Source organism: Gadus macrocephalus, chromosome 6, assembly GCF_031168955.1.
Source record: "Gadus macrocephalus chromosome 6, ASM3116895v1".
In the NCBI taxonomy this organism is placed as follows: domain Eukaryota; kingdom Metazoa; phylum Chordata; class Actinopteri; order Gadiformes; family Gadidae; genus Gadus; species Gadus macrocephalus.
The window spans coordinates 497,266-511,348 of NC_082387.1; the positions used below are offsets into that span (position 1 = coordinate 497,266).

The 14,083-nt window shown below is 44.6% G+C and overlaps 18 non-coding genes across 18 annotated transcripts; all 18 read right to left on the reverse strand.

Moving 5' to 3' along the window:
* Positions 1–244: 244 nt before the first annotated feature.
* On the reverse strand, positions 245–317 carry trnav-aac (transfer RNA valine (anticodon AAC)). Its single transcript has one exon. It is a non-coding gene; the product is annotated as a tRNA-Val (tRNA).
* A 536-nt stretch (positions 318–853) lies between these two features.
* Positions 854–926, reverse strand: trnav-uac (transfer RNA valine (anticodon UAC)). Its single transcript has one exon. It is a non-coding gene; the product is annotated as a tRNA-Val (tRNA).
* Positions 927–1,937: 1,011 nt separating this feature from the next.
* trnav-uac (transfer RNA valine (anticodon UAC)) lies at positions 1,938–2,010 on the reverse strand. The gene has a single exon. It is a non-coding gene; the product is annotated as a tRNA-Val (tRNA).
* A 739-nt stretch (positions 2,011–2,749) lies between these two features.
* On the reverse strand, positions 2,750–2,822 carry trnav-aac (transfer RNA valine (anticodon AAC)). Its single transcript has one exon. It is a non-coding gene; the product is annotated as a tRNA-Val (tRNA).
* A 536-nt stretch (positions 2,823–3,358) lies between these two features.
* trnav-uac (transfer RNA valine (anticodon UAC)) lies at positions 3,359–3,431 on the reverse strand. The gene has a single exon. It is a non-coding gene; the product is annotated as a tRNA-Val (tRNA).
* Positions 3,432–4,231: 800 nt separating this feature from the next.
* On the reverse strand, positions 4,232–4,304 carry trnav-uac (transfer RNA valine (anticodon UAC)). Its single transcript has one exon. It is a non-coding gene; the product is annotated as a tRNA-Val (tRNA).
* Positions 4,305–5,043: 739 nt separating this feature from the next.
* On the reverse strand, positions 5,044–5,116 carry trnav-aac (transfer RNA valine (anticodon AAC)). The gene has a single exon. It is a non-coding gene; the product is annotated as a tRNA-Val (tRNA).
* Positions 5,117–5,652: 536 nt separating this feature from the next.
* trnav-uac (transfer RNA valine (anticodon UAC)) lies at positions 5,653–5,725 on the reverse strand. The gene has a single exon. It is a non-coding gene; the product is annotated as a tRNA-Val (tRNA).
* A 1,958-nt stretch (positions 5,726–7,683) lies between these two features.
* Positions 7,684–7,756, reverse strand: trnav-aac (transfer RNA valine (anticodon AAC)). Its single transcript has one exon. It is a non-coding gene; the product is annotated as a tRNA-Val (tRNA).
* A 536-nt stretch (positions 7,757–8,292) lies between these two features.
* On the reverse strand, positions 8,293–8,365 carry trnav-uac (transfer RNA valine (anticodon UAC)). Its single transcript has one exon. It is a non-coding gene; the product is annotated as a tRNA-Val (tRNA).
* A 429-nt stretch (positions 8,366–8,794) lies between these two features.
* Positions 8,795–8,867, reverse strand: trnav-aac (transfer RNA valine (anticodon AAC)). Its single transcript has one exon. It is a non-coding gene; the product is annotated as a tRNA-Val (tRNA).
* Positions 8,868–9,403: 536 nt separating this feature from the next.
* On the reverse strand, positions 9,404–9,476 carry trnav-uac (transfer RNA valine (anticodon UAC)). Its single transcript has one exon. It is a non-coding gene; the product is annotated as a tRNA-Val (tRNA).
* A 429-nt stretch (positions 9,477–9,905) lies between these two features.
* trnav-aac (transfer RNA valine (anticodon AAC)) lies at positions 9,906–9,978 on the reverse strand. The gene has a single exon. It is a non-coding gene; the product is annotated as a tRNA-Val (tRNA).
* A 536-nt stretch (positions 9,979–10,514) lies between these two features.
* Positions 10,515–10,587, reverse strand: trnav-uac (transfer RNA valine (anticodon UAC)). The gene has a single exon. It is a non-coding gene; the product is annotated as a tRNA-Val (tRNA).
* A 237-nt stretch (positions 10,588–10,824) lies between these two features.
* Positions 10,825–10,897, reverse strand: trnav-cac (transfer RNA valine (anticodon CAC)). The gene has a single exon. It is a non-coding gene; the product is annotated as a tRNA-Val (tRNA).
* A 701-nt stretch (positions 10,898–11,598) lies between these two features.
* Positions 11,599–11,671, reverse strand: trnav-uac (transfer RNA valine (anticodon UAC)). The gene has a single exon. It is a non-coding gene; the product is annotated as a tRNA-Val (tRNA).
* Positions 11,672–12,410: 739 nt separating this feature from the next.
* trnav-aac (transfer RNA valine (anticodon AAC)) lies at positions 12,411–12,483 on the reverse strand. Its single transcript has one exon. It is a non-coding gene; the product is annotated as a tRNA-Val (tRNA).
* A 536-nt stretch (positions 12,484–13,019) lies between these two features.
* Positions 13,020–13,092, reverse strand: trnav-uac (transfer RNA valine (anticodon UAC)). The gene has a single exon. It is a non-coding gene; the product is annotated as a tRNA-Val (tRNA).
* Positions 13,093–14,083: the final 991 nt, after the last annotated feature.

A 14,083-nucleotide genomic window follows, 5' to 3' on the forward strand; every position in this document is an offset into this window, starting at 1 on the left:
CCCGCCACGACATGCCAATGGCCTACGAACCGTGCATTGCATGCTAGACGATCCAGGATGAGACGGTTACCCCAGAAGTCCATGCTGGAGAGGTGCACGTAGAAGATTCAGTAACGCTAGGCAAATCAGGAAAGGAGGTTGACACCCAGACACTTCTAAGAACTTCTCACAACTAGAGTTTGAGTTTAACTTTCATACAGTCTATGCTCTCAACTACGAGCGCTAAACACAAATACTATCACCATGTTTCCGCCCGGTCTCGAACCGGGGACCTTTCGCGTGTTAGGCGAACGTGATAACCACTACACTACGGAAACCAGTTAGTTTGGCCAAAACCCTGGAAAATGTTGTCAGCAGAAGCTCCCGCATTAACAGGTTTTCAGCGCAGGTTTAAACACTTAATAATATGACGAGGCTATCGGTTGAAGAGGTGACGGGGTGCCAAGTAGACGCTGCTGAAGGTTCTGTTCCAGATAGACTTTTCCCGAATAGCTGCTTGATAGTAAAGCAGGAGAATTTAAACATTAACTTTGTATATCTCAAAACAATGACAGTGTTTCCGCTCGGTTTCGAACCGGTGACCTTTTGCATGTCAGGCGTACGTAATAACCACTATACTAAGGAAACCGGTTTAATTGAGCAAAACCCTAGATAATTTTGTTATCGGAAGCTCCCGCATGAACAGGTTTTCAGCACAGGTTTAAACACTTAATAATATGATGAGGCTATCGGTTTAAGAGGTGACGTGGTGCCCAGTCGTCACTGCTGAAGGTCCTGTTCCAGACAGACTTTTCCAGAATAGATGCTTGATAGTAACGCAGGAGAATTTAAACATTAAATTTGTAAGTAATGCTGTTTCCGCCCGGTATTGAACCGGGGACCTTTCGCGTGTAAGGCGAACGTGATAACCACTACACTACGGAAACCTGTGAGTTTGAAAAAAAACCTAGAAAAAATTGTCATTAGAAGCACCCGCATGAACAGGTTTTCCGCGTTGGTTTAAATACTTAATAATATGACGAGGCTATCGGTTCAAGAGGTGGCGTGGTGCCAAGTAGACGCTGCTGAAGGTTCTGTTCAAGATAGACTCTTCACGAACAGCTTCTTGATAGTAAAGCAGGAGAATTTAAACATTAACTTTGTATACCTCAAAAAAGTAATGCTGTTTCCGCCCGGTTTCGAACCGGGGACCTTTCGCGTGTGAGGCGAACGTGATAACCAATACACTACGGAAACACATATACGGATAATCTGGCAACCCATCAGAATCCCGTCAGAGTGGTCAGGTGTGAATGTAAGTGGTTATATCATACATATTTGAAACATATTATCCTAAACATCCATTCGCCCATCTGCTACAGCGGTGAACAATGCTAGCACGCTAGGCCTCAATTGTAAAGTCGTAACGACTGCGGCCAAAGCCCGCCACGACATGCCAATGGCCTACGAACCGTGCATTGCATGCTAGACGATCCAGGATGAGACGGTTACCCCAGAAGTCCATGCTGGAGAGGTGCACGTAGAAGATTCAGTAACGCTAGGCAAATCAGGAAAGGAGGTTGACACCCAGACACTTCTAAGAACTTCTCACAACTAGAGTTTGAGTTTAACTTTCATACAGTCTATGCTCTCAACTACGAGCGCTAAACACAAATACTATCACCATGTTTCCGCCCGGTCTCGAACCGGGGACCTTTCGCGTGTTAGGCGAACGTGATAACCACTACACTACGGAATCCAGTTAGTTTGACCAAAACCCTGGAAAATGTTGTCAGCAGAAGCTCCCGCATTAACAGGTTTTCAGGGCAGGTTTAAACACTTAATAATATGACGAGGCTATCGGTTGAAGAGGTGGCGGGGTGCCAAGTCAGACTTTTCCAGAATAGATGCTTGATAGTAAAGCAGGAGAATTTAAACATTAAATTTGTAAGTAATGCTGTTTCCGCCCGGTCTTGAACCGGGGACCTTTCGCGTGTAAGGCGAACGTGATAACCACTACACTACGGAAACCTGTAAGCTTGAAAAAAAACCTAGAAAAAATTGTCATTAGAAGCACCCGCATGAACAGGTTTTCCGCGTTGGTTTAAATACTTAATAATATGACGAGGCTATCGGTTCAAGAGGTGGCGTGGTGCCAAGTAGACGCTGCTGAAGGTTCTGTTCAAGATAGACTCTTCACGAACAGCTTCTTGATAGTAAAGCAGGAGAATTTAAACATTAACTTTGTATACCTCAAAAAAGTAATGCTGTTTCCGCCCGGTTTCGAACCGGGGACCTTTCGCGTGTGAGGTGAACGTGATAACCACTACACTACGGAAACACATATACGAATAATCTGGCAACCCATCAGAATCCCGTCAGAGTGGTCAGGTGTGAATGTAAGTGGTTATATCATACATATTTGAAACATATTATCCTAAACATCCATTCGCCCATCTGCTACAGCGGTGAACAATGCCAGCACGCTAGGCCTCAATTGTAAAGTCGTAACGACTGCGGCCAATGCCCGCCACGACATGCCAATGGCCTACGAACCGTGCATTGCATGCTAGACGATCCAGGATGAGACGGTTACCCCAGAAGTCCATGCTGGAGAGGTGCACGTAGAAGATTCAGTAACGCTAGGCAAATCAGGAAAGGAGGTTGACACCCAGACACTTCTAAGAACTTCTCACAACTAGAGTTTGAGTTTAACTTTCATACAGTCTATGCTCTCAACTACGAGCGCTAAACACAAATACTATCGCCATGTTTCCGCCCGGTCTCGAACCGGGGACCTTTCGCGTGTTAGGCGAACGTGATAACCACTACACTACGGAAACCAGTTAGTTTGACCAAAACCCTGGAAAATGTTGTCAGGAGAAGCTCCCGCATTAACAGGTTTTCAGCGCAGGTTTAAACACTTAATAATATGACGAGGCTATCGGTTGAAGAGGTGGCGGGGTGCCAAGTAGACGCTGCTGAAGGTCCTGTTCCAGACAGACTTTTCCAGAATTGATGCTTGATAGTAAAGCAGGAGAATTTAAACATTAACTTTGTATATCTCAAAACAATGAAACTGTTTCCGCTCGGTTTCGAACCGGTGACCTTTTGCATGTCAGGCGTACGTAATAACCACTATACTAAGGAAACCGGTTTAATTGAGCAAAACCCTAGATAATTTTGTTATCGGAAGCTCCCGCATGAACAGGTTTTCAGCACAGGTTTAAACACTTAATAATATGATGAGGCTATCGGTTTAAGAGGTGACGTGGTGCCCAGTCGTCACTGCTGAAGGTCCTGTTCCAGACAGACTTTTCCAGAATAGATGCTTGATAGTAACGCAGGAGAATTTAAACATTAAATTTGTAAGTAATGCTGTTTCCGCCCGGTATTGAACCGGGGACCTTTCGCGTGTAAGGCGAACGTGATAACCACTACACTACGGAAACCTGTGAGTTTGAAAAAAAACCTAGAAAAAATTGTCATTAGAAGCACCCGCATGAACAGGTTTTCCGCGTTGGTTTAAATACTTAATAATATGACGAGGCTATCGGTTCAAGAGGTGGCGTGGTGCCAAGTAGACGCTGCTGAAGGTTCTGTTCAAGATAGACTCTTCACGAACAGCTTCTTGATAGTAAAGCAGGAGAATTTAAACATTAACTTTGTATACCTCAAAAAAGTAATGCTGTTTCCGCCCGGTTTCGAAACGGGGACCTTTCGCGTGTGAGGCGAACGTGATAACCACTACACTACGGAAACACATATACGGATAATCTGGCAACCCATCAGAATCCCGTCAGAGTGGTCAGGTGTGAATGTAAGTGGTTATATCATACATATTTGAAACATATTATCCTAAACATCCATTCGCCCATCTGCTACAGCGGTGAACAATGCTAGCACGCTAGGCCTCAATTGTAAAGTCGTAACGACTGCGGCCAATGCCCGCCACGACATGCCAATGGCCTACGAACCGTGCATTGCATGCTAGACGATCCAGGATGAGACGGTTACCCCAGAAGTCCATGCTGGAGAGGTGCACGTAGAAGATTCAGTAACGCTAGGCAAATCAGGAAAGGAGGTTGACACCCAGACACTTCTAAGAACTTCTCACAACTAGAGTTTGAGTTTAACTTTCATACAGTCTATGCTCTCAACTACGAGCGCTAAACACAAATACTATCACCATGTTTCCGCCCGGTCTGATAGTAAAGCAGGAGAATTTAAACATTAAATTTGTAAGTAATGCTGTTTCCGCCCGGTCTTGAACCGGGGACCTTTCGCGTGTAAGGCGAACGTGATAACCACTACACTACGGAAACCTGTAAGTTTGAAAAAAAACCTAGAAAAAATTGTCATTAGAAGCACCCGCATGAACAGGTTTTCCGCGTTGGTTTAAATACTTAATAATATGACGAGGCTATCGGTTCAAGAGGTGGCGTGGTGCCAAGTAGACGCTGCTGAAGGTTCTGTTCAAGATAGACTCTTCACGAACAGCTTCTTGATAGTAAAGCAGGAGAATTTAAACATTAACTTTGTATACCTCAAAAAAGTAATGCTGTTTCCGCCCGGTTTCGAACCGGGGACCTTTCGCGTGTGAGGTGAACGTGATAACCACTACACTACGGAAACACATATACGAATAATCTGGCAACCCATCAGAATCCCGTCAGAGTGGTCAGGTGTGAATGTAAGTGGTTATATCATACATATTTGAAACATATTATCCTAAACATCCATTCGCCCATCTGCTACAGCGGTGAACAATGCCAGCACGCTAGGCCTCAATTGTAAAGTCGTAACGACTGCGGCCAAAGCCCGCCACGACATGCCAATGGCCTACGAACCGTGCATTGCATGCTAGACGATCCAGGATGAGACGGTTACCCCAGAAGTCCATGCTGGAGAGGTGCACGTAGAAGATTCAGTAACGCTAGGCAAATCAGGAAAGGAGGTTGACACCCAGACACTTCTAAGAACTTCTCACAACTAGAGTTTGAGTTTAACTTTCATACAGTCTATGCTCTCAACTACGAGCGCTAAACACAAATACTATCGCCATGTTTCCGCCCGGTCTCGAACCGGGGACCTTTCGCGTGTTAGGCGAACGTGATAACCACTACACTACGGAAACCAGTTAGTTTGACCAAAACCCTGGAAAATGTTGTCAGGAGAAGCTCCCGCATTAACAGGTTTTCAGCGCAGGTTTAAACACTTAATAATATGACGAGGCTATCGGTTGAAGAGGTGGCGGGGTGCCAAGTAGACGCTGCTGAAGGTCCTGTTCCAGACAGACTTTTCCAGAATAGATGCTTGATAGTAAAGCAGGAGAATTTAAACATTAACTTTGTATATCTCAAAACAATGAAACTGTTTCCGCTCGGTTTCGAACCGGTGACCTTTTGCATGTCAGGCGTACGTAATAACCACTATACTAAGGAAACCGGTTTAATTGAGCAAAACCCTAGATAATTTTGTTATCGGAAGCTCCCGCATGAACAGGTTTTCAGCACAGGTTTAAACACTTAATAATATGATGAGGCTATCGGTTTAAGAGGTGACGTGGTGCCCAGTCGTCACTGCTGAGGGTCCTGTTCCAGACAGACTTTTCCAGAATAGATGCTTGATAGTAACGCAGGAGAATTTAAACATTAAATTTGTAAGTAATGCTGTTTCCGCCCGGTATTGAACCGGGGACCTTTCGCGTGTAAGGCGAACGTGATAACCACTACACTACGGAAACCTGTGAGTTTGAAAAAAAACCTAGAAAAAATTGTCATTAGAAGCACCCGCATGAACAGGTTTTCCGCGTTGGTTTAAATACTTAATAATATGACGAGGCTATCGGTTCAAGAGGTGGCGTGGTGCCAAGTAGACGCTGCTGAAGGTTCTGTTCAAGATAGACTCTTCACGAACAGCTTCTTGATAGTAAAGCAGGAGAATTTAAACATTAACTTTGTATACCTCAAAAAAGTAATGCTGTTTCCGCCCGGTTTCGAACCGGGGACCTTACGCGTGTGAGGCGAACGTGATAACCACTACACTACGGAAACCAGATAGTTTGACCATAAACCCTGGAAAATGTTGTCAGGAGAAGCTCCCGCATTAACAGGTTTTCAGCGCAGGTTTAAACACTTAATAATATGACGAGGCTATCGGTTGAAGAGGTGGCGGGGTGCCAAGTAGACGCTGCTGAAGGTCCTGTTCCAGACAGACTTTTCCAGAATAGATGCTTGATAGTAAAGCAGGAGAATTTAAACATTAACTTTGTATATCTCAAAACAATGAAACTGTTTCCGCTCGGTTTCGAACCGGTGACCTTTTGCATGTCAGGCGTACGTAATAACCACTATACTAAGGAAACCGGTTTAATTGAGCAAAACCCTAGATAATTTTGTTATCGGAAGCTCCCGCATGAACAGGTTTTCAGCACAGGTTTAAACACTTAATAATATGATGAGGCTATCGGTTTAAGAGGTGACGTGGTGCCCAGTCGTCACTGCTGAAGGTCCTGTTCCAGACAGACTTTTCCAGAATAGATGCTTGATAGTAAAGCAGGAGAATTTAAACATTAAATTTGTAAGTAATGCTGTTTCCGCCCGGTATTGAACCGGGGACCTTTCGCGTGTGAGGCGAACGTGATAACCACTACACTACGGAAACCAGTTAGTTTGACCAAAACCCTGGAAAATGTTGTCAGGAGAAGCTCCCGCATTAACAGGTTTTCAGCGCAGGTTTAAACACTTAATAATATGACGAGGCTATCGGTTGAAGAGGTGGCGGGGTGCCAAGTAGACGCTGCTGAAGGTCCTGTTCCAGACAGACTTTTCCAGAATAGATGCTTGATAGTAAAGCAGGAGAATTTAAACATTAACTTTGTATATCTCAAAACAATGAAACTGTTTCCGCTCGGTTTCGAACCGGTGACCTTTTGCATGTCAGGCGTACGTAATAACCACTATACTAAGGAAACCGGTTTAATTGAGCAAAACCCTAGATAATTTTGTTATCGGAAGCTCCCGCATGAACAGGTTTTCAGCACAGGTTTAAACACTTAATAATATGATGAGGCTATCGGTTTAAGAGGTGACGTGGTGCCCAGTCGTCACTGCTGAAGGTCCTGTTCCAGACAGACTTTTCCAGAATAGATGCTTGATAGTAAAGCAGGAGAATTTAAACATTAAATTTGTAAGTAATGCTGTTTCCGCCCGGTATTGAACCGGGGACCTTTCGCGTGTGAGGCGAACGTGATAACCACTACACTACGGAAACACATATACAGATAAACTGGCAACCCATCAGAATCCCGTCAGAGTGGTCAGGTGTGAATGTAAGTGGTTATATCATACATATTTGAAACATATTATCCTAAACATCCATTCGCCCATCTGCTACAGCGGTGAACAATGCCAGCACGCTAGGCCTCAATTGTAAAGTCGTAACGACTGCGGCCAAAGCCCGCCACGACATGCCAATGGCCGACGAACCGTGCATTGCATGCTAGACGATCCAGGATGAGACGGTTACCCCAGAAGTCCATGCTGGAGAGGTGCACGTAGAAGATTCAGTAACGCTAGGCAAATCAGGAAAGGAGGTTGACACCCAGACACTTCTAAGAACTTCTCACAACTAGAGTTTGAGTTTAACTTTCATACAGTCTATGCTCTCAACTACGAGCGCTAAACACAAATACTATCGCCATGTTTCCGCCCGGTCTCGAACCGGGGACCTTTCGCGTGTTAGGCGAACGTGATAACCACTACACTACGGAAACCAGTTAGTTTGACCAAAACCCTGGAAAATGTTGTCAGGAGAAGCTCCCGCATTAACAGGTTTTCAGCGCAGGTTTAAACACTTAATAATATGACGAGGCTATCGGTTGAAGAGGTGGCGGGGTGCCAAGTAGACGCTGCTGAAGGTCCTGTTCCAGACAGACTTTTCCAGAATAGATGCTTGATAGTAAAGCAGGAGAATTTAAACATTAACTTTGTATATCTCAAAACAATGAAACTGTTTCCGCTCGGTTTCGAACCGGTGACCTTTTGCATGTCAGGCGTACGTAATAACCACTATACTAAGAAAACCGGTTTAATTGAGCAAAACCCTAGATAATTTTGTTATCGGAAGCTCCCGCATGAACAGGTTTTCAGCACAGGTTTAAACACATAATAATATGATGAGGCTATCGGTTTAAGAGGTGACGTGGTGCCCAGTCGTCACTGCTGAAGGTCCTGTTCCAGACAGACTTTTCCAGAATAGATGCTTGATAGTAAAGCAGGAGAATTTAAACATTAAATTTGTAAGTAATGCTGTTTCCGCCCGGTATTGAACCGGGGACCTTTCGCGTGTAAGGCGAACGTGATAACCACTACACTACGGAAACACATATACAGATAATCTGGCAACCCATCAGAATCCCGTCAGAGTGGTCAGGTGTGAATGTAAGTGGTTATATCATACATATTTGAAACATATTATCCTAAACATCCATTCGCCCATCTGCTACAGCGGTGAACAATGCCAGCACGCTAGGCCTCAATTGTAAAGTCGTAACGACTGCGGCCAAAGCCCGCCACGACATGCCAATGGCCTACGAACCGTGCATTGCATGCTAGACGATCCAGGATGAGACGGTTACCCCAGAAGTCCATGCTGGAGAGGTGCACGTAGAAGATTCAGTAACGCTAGGCAAATCAGGAAAGGAGGTTGACACCCAGACACTTCTAAGAACTTCTCACAACTAGAGTTTGAGTTTAACTTTCATACAGTCTATGCTCTCAACTACGAGCGCTAAACACAAATACTATCACCATGTTTCCGCCCGGTCTCGAACCGGGGACCTTTCGCGTGTTAGGCGAACGTGATAACCACTACACTACGGAAACCAGTTAGTTTGGCCAAAACCCTGGAAAATGTTGTCAGCAGAAGCTCCCGCATTAACAGGTTTTCAGCGCAGGTTTAAACACTTAATAATATGACGAGGCTATCGGTTGAAGAGGTGACGGGGTGCCAAGTAGACGCTGCTGAAGGTTCTGTTCCAGATAGACTTTTCCCGAATAGCTGCTTGATAGTAAAGCAGGAGAATTTAAACATTAACTTTGTATATCTCAAAACAATGAAAGTGTTTCCGCTCGGTTTCGAACCGGTGACCTTTTGCATGTCAGGCGTACGTAATAACCACTATACTAAGGAAACCGGTTTAATTGAGCAAAACCCTAGATAATTTTGTTATCGGAAGCTCCCGCATGAACAGGTTTTCAGCACAGGTTTAAACACATAATAATATGATGAGGCTATCGGTTTAAGAGGTGACGTGGTGCCCAGTCGTCACTGCTGAAGGTCCTGTTCCAGACAGACTTTTCCAGAATAGATGCTTGATAGTAAAGCAGGAGAATTTAAACATTAAATTTGTAAGTAATGCTGTTTCCGCCCGGTATTGAACCGGGGACCTTTCGCGTGTAAGGCGAACGTGATAACCACTACACTACGGAAACACATATACAGATAATCTGGCAACCCATCAGAATCCCGTCAGAGTGGTCAGGTGTGAATGTAAGTGGTTATATCATACATATTTGAAACATATTATCCTAAACATCCATTCGCCCATCTGCTACAGCGGTGAACAATGCCAGCACGCTAGGCCTCAATTGTAAAGTCGTAACGACTGCGGCCAAAGCCCGCCACGACATGCCAATGGCCTACGAACCGTGCATTGCATGCTAGACGATCCAGGATGAGACGGTTACCCCAGAAGTCCATGCTGGAGAGGTGCACGTAGAAGATTCAGTAACGCTAGGCAAATCAGGAAAGGAGGTTGACACCCAGACACTTCTAAGAACTTCTCACAACTAGAGTTTGAGTTTAACTTTCATACAGTCTATGCTCTCAACTACGAGCGCTAAACACAAATACTATCACCATGTTTCCGCCCGGTCTCGAACCGGGGACCTTTCGCGTGTTAGGCGAACGTGATAACCACTACACTACGGAAACCAGTTAGTTTGGCCAAAACCCTGGAAAATGTTGTCAGCAGAAGCTCCCGCATTAACAGGTTTTCAGCGCAGGTTTAAACACTTAATAATATGACGAGGCTATCGGTTGAAGAGGTGACGGGGTGCCAAGTAGACGCTGCTGAAGGTTCTGTTCCAGATAGACTTTTCCCGAATAGCTGCTTGATAGTAAAGCAGGAGAATTTAAACATTAACTTTGTATATCTCAAAACAATGAAAGTGTTTCCGCTCGGTTTCGAACCGGTGACCTTTTGCATGTCAGGCGTACGTAATAACCACTATACTAAGGAAACCGGTTTAATTGAGCAAAACCCTAGATAATTTTGTTATCGGAAGCTCCCGCATGAACAGGTTTTCAGCACAGGTTTAAACACTTAATAATATGATGAGGCTATCGGTTTAAGAGGTGACGTGGTGCCCAGTCGTCACTGCTGAAGGTCCTGTTCCAGACAGACTTTTCCAGAATAGATGCTTGATAGTAACGCAGGAGAATTTAAACATTAAATTTGTAAGTAATGCTGTTTCCGCCCGGTATTGAACCGGGGACCTTTCGCGTGTAAGGCGAACGTGATAACCACTACACTACGGAAACCTGTGAGTTTGAAAAAAAACCTAGAAAAAATTGTCATTAGAAGCACCCGCATGAACAGGTTTTCCGCGTTGGTTTAAATACTTAATAATATGACGAGGCTATCGGTTCAAGAGGTGGCGTGGTGCCAAGTAGACGCTGCTGAAGGTTCTGTTCAAGATAGACTCTTCACGAACAGCTTCTTGATAGTAAAGCAGGAGAATTTAAACATTAACTTTGTATACCTCAAAAAAGTAATGCTGTTTCCGCCCGGTTTCGAACCGGGGACCTTTCGCGTGTGAGGCGAACGTGATAACCACTACACTACGGAAACACATATACGGATAATCTGGCAACCCATCAGAATCCCGTCAGAGTGGTCAGGTGTGAATGTAAGTGGTTATATCATACATATTTGAAACATATTATCCTAAACATCCATTCGCCCATCTGCTACAGCGGTGAACAATGCTAGCACGCTAGGCCTCAATTGTAAAGTCGTAACGACTGCGGCCAAAGCCCGCCACGACATGCCAATGGCCTACGAACCGTGCATTGCATGCTAGACGATCCAGGATGAGACGGTTACCCCAGAAGTCCATGCTGGAGAGGTGCACGTAGAAGATTCAGTAACGCTAGGCAAATCAGGAAAGGAGGTTGACACCCAGACACTTCTAAGAACTTCTCACAACTAGAGTTTGAGTTTAACTTTCATACAGTCTATGCTCTCAACTACGAGCGCTAAACACAAATACTATCACCATGTTTCCGCCCGGTCTCGAACCGGGGACCTTTCGCGTGTTAGGCGAACGTGATAACCACTACACTACTGAAACCAGTTAGTTTGACCAAAACCCTGGAAAATGTTGTCAGCAGAAGCTCCCGCATTAACAGGTTTTCAGGGCAGGTTTAAACACTTAATAATATGACGAGGCTATCGGTTGAAGAGGTGGCGGGGTGCCAAGTCAGACTTTTCCAGAATAGATGCTTGATAGTAAAGCAGGAGAATTTAAACATTAAATTTGTAAGTAATGCTGTTTCCGCCCGGTCTTGAACCGGGGACCTTTCGCGTGTAAGGCGAACGTGATAACCACTACACTACGGAAACCTGTAAGTTTGAAAAAAAACCTAGAAAAAATTGTCATTAGAAGCACCCGCATGAACAGGTTTTCCGCGTTGGTTTAAATACTTAATAATATGACGAGGCTATCGGTTCAAGAGGTGGCGTGGTGCCAAGTAGACGCTGCTGAAGGTTCTGTTCAAGATAGACTCTTCACGAACAGCTTCTTGATAGTAAAGCAGGAGAATTTAAACATTAACTTTGTATACCTCAAAAAAGTAATGCTGTTTCCGCCCGGTTTCGAACCGGGGACCTTTCGCGTGTGAGGTGAACGTGATAACCACTACACTACGGAAACACATATACGAATAATCTGGCAACCCATCAGAATCCCGTCAGAGTGGTCAGGTGTGAATGTAAGTGGTTATATCATACATATTTGAAACATATTATCCTAAACATCCATTCGCCCATCTGCTACAGCGGTGAACAATGCCAGCACGCTAGGCCTCAATTGTAAAGTCGTAACGACTGCGGCCAAAGCCCGCCACGACATGCCAATGGCCTACGAACCGTGCATTGCATGCTAGACGATCCAGGATGAGACGGTTACCCCAGAAGTCCATGCTGGAGAGGTGCACGTAGAAGATTCAGTAACGCTAGGCAAATCAGGAAAGGAGGTTGACACCCAGACACTTCTAAGAACTTCTCACAACTAGAGTTTGAGTTTAACTTTCATACAGTCTATGCTCTCAACTACGAGCGCTAAACACAAATACTATCGCCATGTTTCCGCCCGGTCTCGAACCGGGGACCTTTCGCGTGTTAGGCGAACGTGATAACCACTACACTACGGAAACCAGTTAGTTTGACCAAAACCCTGGAAAATGTTGTCAGGAGAAGCTCCCGCATTAACAGGTTTTCAGCGCAGGTTTAAACACTTAATAATATGACGAGGCTATCGGTTGAAGAGGTGGCGGGGTGCCAAGTAGACGCTGCTGAAGGTCCTGTTCCAGACAGACTTTTCCAGAATAGATGCTTGATAGTAAAGCAGGAGAATTTAAACATTAACTTTGTATATCTCAAAACAATGAAACTGTTTCCGCTCGGTTTCGAACCGGTGACCTTTTGCATGTCAGGCGTACGTAATAACCACTATACTAAGGAAACCGGTTTAATTGAGCAAAACCCTAGATAATTTTGTTATCGGAAGCTCCCGCATGAACAGGTTTTCAGCACAGGTTTAAACACTTAATAATATGATGAGGCTATCGGTTTAAGAGGTGACGTGGTGCCCAGTCGTCACTGCTGAAGGTCCTGTTCCAGACAGACTTTTCCAGAATAGATGCTTGATAGTAACGCAGGAGAATTTAAACATTAAATTTGTAAGTAATGCTGTTTCCGCCCGGTATTGAACCGGGGACCTTTCGCGTGTAAGGCGAACGTGATAACCACTACACTACGGAAACCTGTGAGTTTGAAAAAAAACCTAGAAAAAATTGTCATTAGAAGCACCCGCATGAACAGGTTTTCCGCGTTGGTTTAAATACTTAATAATATGACGAGGCTATCGGTTCAAGAGGTGGCGTGGTGCCAAGTAGACGCTGCTGAAGGTTCTGTTCAAGATAGACTCTTCACGAACAGCTTCTTGATAGTAAAGCAGGAGAATTTAAACATTAACTTTGTATACCTCAAAAAAGTAATGCTGTTTCCGCCCGGTTTCGAACCAGGGACCTTTCGCGTGTGAGGCGAACGTGATAACCACTACACTACGGAAACCAGTTAGTTTGACCAAAACCCTGGAAAATGTTGTCAGGAGAAGCTCCCGCATTAACAGGTTTTCAGCGCAGGTTTAAACACTTAATAATATGACGAGGCTATCGGTTGAAGAGGTGGCGGGGTGCCAAGTAGACGCTGCTGAAGGTCCTGTTCCAGACAGACTTTTCCAGAATAGATGCTTGATAGTAAAGCAGGAGAATTTAAACATTAACTTTGTATATCTCAAAACAATGAAACTGTTTCCGCTCGGTTTCGAACCGGTGACCTTTTGCATGTCAGGCGTACGTAATAACCACTATACTAAGGAAACCGGTTTAATTGAGCAAAACCCTAGATAATTTTGTTATCGGAAGCTCCCGCATGAACAGGTTTTCAGCACAGGTTTAAACACTTAATAATATGATGAGGCTATCGGTTTAAGAGGTGACGTGGTGCCCAGTCGTCACTGCTGAAGGTCCTGTTCCAGACAGACTTTTCCAGAATAGATGCTTGATAGTAAAGCAGGAGAATTTAAACATTAAATTTGTAAGTAATGCTGTTTCCGCCCGGTATTGAACCGGGGACCTTTCGCGTGTGAGGCGAACGTGATAACCACTACACTACGGAAACACATATACAGATAAACTGGCAACCCATCAGAATCCCGTCAGAGTGGTCAGGTGTGAATGTAAGTGGTTATAT